General features: G+C 39.1%; 1 pseudogene; it reads left to right on the top strand.

Annotated features, from left to right (window-relative positions):
* Positions 1-6,510: 6,510 nt before the first annotated feature.
* LOC102874816 lies at positions 6,511-7,286 on the top strand (annotated as a pseudogene).
* The last annotated feature ends 444 nt before the right edge of the window (positions 7,287-7,730 follow it).

The raw sequence follows: 7,730 nt of genomic DNA, 5'->3' as shown, positions 1-7,730 counted from the left end.
TGGTAAGTGGTGTTTTCATTGTAATTTGTTTCAACAAATTTTTTAATTTAATTTTTTATTTCTTCTAGTATGCAGTCATGTTCAAGCAAGGTCTCATTCAGCTTCCAAAGGTATGGGGATTTTTTTTCTCCTTTATCTTCTTATTCATTTCTAATTTTGTAGCATTATGGTCTAAAATGATGTTTTGTATTATTTCTATGCTTTTTAATTTATTGATGCTTGCCTTGTGACCTAGAATGTGGTCTATTCTAGAGAACGTTTCATGCACATTGTAGAAGAAGGTATACTGTGCTTTTTGGGGGTGCATTAGCCTATAAATATCTATGAGATTGAGTTGGTTTACCGTGTGGTTTAATTCTTCAGTATTTTTGTTGAGTTTCTTTCTGGTAGTTCTATCTTTTCTTGAGAGTGGTGTATTGAAGACTCCAAGTACAATAATAATGTTGTCTATTTCCATTATCAGTTTTGTTAATGTTTGTTTTATGTATTTTGCAGGTGTTTCATTTGATGCTTAGATATTATTGTTATGTCCTCTTGTTTTATTGACCCGTTCAGCATTGTGTAGTGACCTTCCTTGTCCTTTGTGATGGATTTTACATTGATATTTATTTTATCAGATGTTAATATCACTACTCCTGCTTTTTTCTGGTTGCCATTTGCTTGGTATATTCCCCCCCCTATTATTTTTAATCTGTCTTTATTTTCATTTTTTAGTTTTGTCTCTTGTAGACAACATATTGATGGATTTTGCTTTTTTGTAGAATCTGCTACTCTTTTTCTCTTCAGTGGTACATTTAAACCATTCACATTCCATGTGATTATTGAGAAGTAAAATTTTATTGCTATCATTGTGTTGAGTTCCTTTTGGTGTTGTTGCAAATTACTTTTGTCCATCCTGCTTTTTTGTGGCACTTCTGTAAGAAGGAGATCTCTCAGCATTTCCTGCAATGCTGGTCTTGTTTTTACAAACTCCCTTAGGTTCTGTTTTTCTGAGAATATCTTGATCCCCTTCAAATTTGATTGACAATTTTGCTGGGTACAGTATTCGTGGTTGACAGTTATGTTCTTTGAGTGTTCGTATATGTTATTCCACAATCTTCTTGCTCTCATGGTTTCTGCTGAGATATTGGACTTAATCTTATCTGCTCTCCCTTATAGGTTATTTTCTGTTTCTCGCTTGCTGCTTTTAGAATTCTTTCTTTATATTTGGTTCTGGCAAATTTGACTATGATATGCCTTGGCGTTTTTCTTTTGGGGTCTATTGTATATGGTCTTCACTCAGCTTCTTGAATATATATTCTTTAATTCTTCATTATGCCTGGAAATTTTTCTTCTAATAATTCTTCCACGACTTTTCTGTGCGTTTACTTGCTTCTTCCTGTTCTGGGATTCTAGTTATACACATGTTATTTCTTTTGATGTTTCCCACATTATTCTTAGGTTTTCTTCTTTTTCCTTCTTTTTTGATTCTGCTTTTTGCTCCAGCAGATCACTGGCGACAATTCTATCTATTTCACTGGTTCTGTGTTCCATCTCGTCAACGCTGTTCACGTGTCCCTTCATCATGTTCATGTTGTTGTTGTTAAGTGCCGTCGAGTCGCAGGTGACTCATAGCGACCCTATGAAGGAGAGTCCTTGACCCTTGGGTGCCTTTCATCCTCTCTCCAAGTTCATAGGGTTTCCAGAGGCAAGCTATTATGGAAGTGGACACTACTCCTCCTTCCACACTTGTCATCATGTTCATAGTTACCTAAAATCTTGGACCTCATATTTTGGATCATGGTTTCTTATTTTTCCAGTGCCTCTAATGCCTTATTAGTTTTATCTGCATTTTTATGGATTTTTTTAAGCTCCTCCTATTCTTTGCTTGCCTTGTCCTGTAATTCTTCATGTTTGTTTTTCACCCATTGAAATTATTCAATAATTGTTCTTTTGAATTCAGTATCAGAAAGTTCCATCAGACTTCCTGGCTTCAGGAAACACATTGTTTGTGTGTCTCTTGTGGGGGGTTATATCTTGCTTTGGCCTTGTGTGGGGAGTGACGTAGTCTGCTTCTTTCGAGACATGGCAATAGTAAATTGTTTCATGGCAGAGAAGATAGCTGGTTCTTGATCTGACTTCACCGCTCCAGAGAGAGGTTGGGCAGGTACAAAAGCAGATGCATGTAGGGTGGGTCCATATGCAGACACACACTTAGGCGTGGGGGGGGGAGGGGGACACACCCAGTGATGCACATGGTAGGGGATTGTTTGGGAGACCTCACTCAATTTGCTGCTGTCCTGCTTCCTACTGGTGGTGGGTCTCTCTGTGGATCACTGTTCCCTGCTGCCACTTGCTACACCCCACCATGGCTTGCTGCACCCCACAGAGGCTTGCTGGACCCTGCTGACACTTGCTGGATCTTGCAGGTGCTTACAGCTCTCACGGCTCTCAAATATCCACATTGATCCACAGCAATGGTTTGAGAGGCACCTATATATTTGGGCTCTCTTTTTGGCCTGAGGCCTTGCAGGCCTCAAGCCTGAAAGCAGTTTGTTCCCCAAAGTACATGTGTGAGCAGGGAGGAAGCCTGGTGCTCCCTTCTGGAAGTGGCTTGTCAACCTCTATCGAAGTACACAGGACCTCTGTGTTGCCTGGGTGAAGGGGTCCCACTTAGTCAGGCCAGACAGCAGTTTGTTCCCCAAATTACCTGCATGAGCATGGAGGAAGCCTGGTGTTACCTTCTGGAAGTAGTTTGTCAACCTCTGTTGAGGTGCACAGGACTTCCCTGTTGCCTGAGTTAAGAGATCCCATTTGGTCATGCCAGACAGCAGAGTGTTCCCCAAAACACCTATGTGTGCACAGAAGAAGCCTGACGTTCCCTTCTGGAAGTGGCTTGTCAACTTCTGTAGAAATGCACAGGACCTCCCTGTGCTTGGGGTTAAGGAATCCCACTTGGTCAGACCAGACAGCAGTTTGTTCCCCAAAGTACCTGAATGCGCAGGGAGGAAACCTAGTGTTCCCTTCTGGAAGTGGCTTGTCAACTCCATTGAGGTACACAGGACCTCACTTTTGCCTGGGTTAAGGTTTTCTACTTGGTCAGGCCAGACAGCAGTTTGTTTCACAAGGTACCTGATTGACCAAGGACTTCAGTCACTTGTTATGCATCTCAGAGTTGGACAATAAATAAAGACTTGAGAAAGACTCATAAACAACCTGCATTATGTAGAAGGTGTAACTTCATTCTAGAGAGTGAAGATTTGAAGCATTTACTGCACAGAAGCAAACACTACAGCTTTCCATACGTGATTTCTGGTTGGAGGGCAAACTAGTCATACAGGCAAACCTGACTTTCTGTAGTTGTTGTCATTGTGGTTAGGTGCCATGAAGTATGACCCTATGAACAGCCCTGATCTCTGTCATATCCTGTGTTGCCCTGATAATTTAAGACATGCTAGAGTTCATTGCTACAGTCACTGTGTCAATTCACCTTGTTAGGGACCTTTCTCTCTTTCTCTGGCATGCAACATTTCAAAGCATAATATCATTTTCTAAGGAATAGTCTCTCGTAGCAGTATGTCTTAAGTAGAAGAGATGAAGCCTTACCATATTTGTCACCAAGGACCATTCTAGCTGTACTTTCCCAGCATATTCTTTTTGTTCTTTGGTAGTCTATAAAATATTCAATAATAAATAGTGTCAATTCTTCCATCATCCTTATTCACTGTCTAGCTCTCAGATACGTACAAATAATTGAAAAGATCATGACCTGAATCAGGTTAATCTTAGACCTCAAATAACAATATTGCTTTTCTGTATTTTGGAGAGTTTCCTGACAGCTCACTAGCCCAATATAGAATGTGTCTGAATTTCTTGACTGTTTGTACCAAGGGTGTTGATTGTTGGTCCAAGCACCATGAAATTCTTTCTCAATCAACTATGAGGTTTTCTATTGGCCCCGTAGTGAGGATCTGTATAGTCTTGATGCTGAAATGGAAACCATATTGAAAGTTGCAGTCCTTGATCTTATGCAGCAAGTATTTCAAGTCCTCACTTTAGGCAAAAAAAGGTTGTAACAACTGTATAACTCAGGTTGTTGATGAGTCCTTTTCAGATCCTGGCATTGCATTCCTTTTTATGGAGTCCATCTTTCTAAATTATTTGCTCAGCATACAGGTTAAACATGTATAGAAAAAGGACAAACATATCCTTCCTGATTTTGAATTGTTCATATTGTTCCATTGCTCCATTTGAACAAGAGCTTCTTAATCTGTATATTGATTTTGCATGAGCACACTTAAGTTTGGTTAATCCCATCCTTCTCAATCTTAACCATAGTGTGTTATGATCCATGTGCTCAAATGCCTTTGTGTAGTCAATAAAACCCAAATAGTCATTGTTCTGATATTTTCAGCTTTTAGGCATCAATCATCTGACAAAGCAAAGAAAGTCATGGTGCCACAACTTCTAAGTCACACTTGCACTTCTGGCAGTTTCTATCAATGTACTGTTTTGGTCTTTTGGGGATGATCTTCAGGAACAGTTTGCTTACGTGTGATATTAGTGATATTTGCACATTCTATCAGATCACCTTTCTTGGGAATGGAAAAAATATAGATTTCTCCCAGTCAGTAGGAATTTCTGCAGTAAGAACACAATAACATCCTTTATGACAACCACCAACAATTTGAATACTTCCCATCTGTGGAAGCTAGCCAAAGCAAGATTGGACAAGAGAAACAATGAACCTTTGGGTTAAGGCCTGAAAGCATCACCATGAACTGCTGGGTATGGTTTTGCCCCCAGAAGAGAAAGAAGCAGCCTTAACAGCATATAGATGACCACCATGGAGGATAGAGAGCCTCTTCTCTCCAATTCTGCATGGATGAAAACCTGAAAGAATCTTCTTCTGGGCAGTAAAGATGCTGGAGGCACTTTCCCCAGGAATGAGCCCTTTCCTGTGGCAGCAAGTAGGCTAGTGCCATCATGATCCTGGTGGGAAGATGTCCTGAATACTATAAAAATGTTTTGAACAATGAGTACGATGGAAAGTTCAGCACATTTATATGGTGTGTGAACCTGTATATATGAATTCCTATAGAATAAGAAGCCCCTTACACAAAAATTTACACACTGATTGTCATCAGAGTTTTTCTTGTTAGTATATTGAGTCTGAATGCACGATCTAGTGGGAACTTTGGCAGATACTCAGGGAATGGCTTTTTTTTTACTGTTATTTATTTTAATGAAAGTTTACATAGACTTTGGATTTCCATTCATTCATTATCCCTGCCCACTCCTCCCACCCAGTTTGATTTTCTCATCATGAGCCTTGAGCCTTAATGAATTACTCATAGACATATTACAAAAGTCAATTACAATTTATTGATTGTTGTTGTTATGTGCCATTGAGTTGCTTGCCCTAAATGCTGTTCTATCCTGCCAACCTTGCTGTCTCAGACACACTCATTCCCACCCCTCCAATCACAGAATCAATCCATCTCATTGAGGGTCTTCCTCTCCTGTGCCATCCCTCCACTCTCCAAAACATGATGTCCCTCTCCAGGGACCAGTCCCTCCTTGCAACATGCCCAAAGTATGTCAGACGAAGCCTCAGAATCCAATTATTTCATAGCAACAATTGCAATTTATCTACATTGCAATTCATAAATTCACCACAACATTTTGATTCAATTCACAGCAAGCATCATTTAATTGCAATTTATCCACATTGTAGTTCATAAATTCATCACATGTTGATTCATCAACAGTGAAGAACACTCACTTACCCCGGGATCCAAACTCATCCCCTTCTTTTGCCTCTCAGGGTCATTGGTTTAGTTGGGGGGTTCTCTGTGAGTTGAGCAGTTCAATGTAGCCAAGGGGTTCTCAACTAGTTCAGCAATTCGATGTAGCCAGGGTCTGTCAGTGTGAGTAGAATCCTTTATTGTCTTGGTAGCTCATGTACATCAGTGTAGACCAGACTTCTCGGCTCTGAAAAGGGCCTTTAGGTTTTTGGCTCTAAAAAGAGACTTTGGATCTTCAGTGTTTAGCTCATTGTGAAATGCAGAAAGAAGGTTGTTGGGCACAGCCAGAGTTTTATCTCCTCTGGCTTTCTCACTTTACATTATGGTGAGGTAAGTGGGGCATGCTGGGACCTGTTGAGTACCAATATGGGTTTGACCAATCATGTTCAATACTAGTTGTGATTCCTTAGCAACATGAAAGTAACCAGTCATACCACTTTATCAAGGGTCCACACTTGTTGTGGTCAGTGGGGCGCTAGGCCTCAAAGAGGCCCATTTGTCATGTTAAATTGCTAGTATATTTTTTCATAAATATTCTTATTTCTATACTTAAGCATCAAATTCATTTTAATATTTTCCAAGCAAACATATTTAATAATGCATTTTACAGCAAATCACAATTTAAGATATCTCATAATATGTGTTACAGCAAAATTAATATATTTCTCTTACACTCATAACATCTCTTTGAAAGTAAAAAAAAAAGTAGAAATGGAGAGGGAAGATGGTGGCAAATGTCCTGCAGTGGGCGTGGACAGTGGAGCAACTGCTCATTGAGCAGCTACCCAAGAAGGACATTATCCAGTTTCTCCAGGAGACAGCTAACAAGGACCATTTGGTTACAGTCTATAACCATCTTTTTTAAACCGTTTCAAAGGTACTGAAAATATTAATAAGGTGTTGGAACGGGTGAAAAACCTGAAAGTTAATGATGACAAACCCAAAGAAACCAAGTCTGAAGAGACCCTGGAAGACAGCCCACCAAAATATACAAAATCTGTTCTTAAAAAGGTCGGGGACAAGGGTTGTGGGGTGGATTGTGTACCAATGAAGAAGTTTCTTTTGTTTTTTTCAAAGAGAGGAGCATACTGGGGAGAGGGGGGTTAAAGAAAAAAGTGTAACAATGAATGAATGAAAATCCAAAATCTCTGTAAATGTTCATTAAAATGAATAAAAAAAGGGGAGATAAAACCAACTTTCCTAAAAAAGGAGCTGTTGTTCATTGTTGGTATACAAGAACACTACAAGATGGTAGTGTTTTTTGATACTAATTTTCTAACAAGTTCAAAGAAGAAGAAAAATGCCAAGCCTTTAAGTTTTAAGACTGCAGTTGGTAAAGTTATTAGAGGATGGGATGAAGCACTCTTGACTATGAGTAAGGGAGAAAAGCCTTGCCTAGGTGAACCAGAATGGGCTTATGGAAAGAAAGGACAACCTGATGCCAAAATTCCACCAAACACAAGACTGATTTTTGAAGTGGAATTAGTGGATATTGAGTGATAAAATAAGGCATTGAAAAAAATTAGTTGGTTACTTTGTGTTTAGGGCAAATTTCAAGGAATCAAGTCGAAATTATTTTCTTGCTCTTCATTTTTGAAAAATGTAATCCTTTAAAATATTTTACTTTGACTCTGTAAAATATTGGTTAAGGAAAATATATTTTCTTCTTACTCTGTATTGTAAACCAAATGGTTCAATACTGATTTATTCACCATCTTAAAAAAAAAGTAAAAAAAAAAGTCTTTCATTGTTATACAATCCCCTTCCCTCTCCAGGCCCCTCCACTATGCTTCGTTAGAGAAAAGCTTAGAAGAACTCTAGAAGCCCTAAACCACAACATAAATACTCTTACAAGCATCCTGAAAAACCTACAACTAGGAGAGGATAAAATAGATGAATGGGACCTTCTAAGAATAAAATTCCTATGCACATCCAAAAACTTCT

The sequence above is a fragment of the Elephantulus edwardii genome, unplaced genomic scaffold, assembly GCF_000299155.1.
Source record: "Elephantulus edwardii isolate Elephantulus edwardi_28Jun2011 unplaced genomic scaffold, EleEdw1.0 scaffold00044, whole genome shotgun sequence".
NCBI classification, from domain to species: domain Eukaryota; kingdom Metazoa; phylum Chordata; class Mammalia; order Macroscelidea; family Macroscelididae; genus Elephantulus; species Elephantulus edwardii.
Note: the sequence above shows the minus strand (reverse complement) of the source record. Positions and strands in the feature narration are given on the sequence as shown.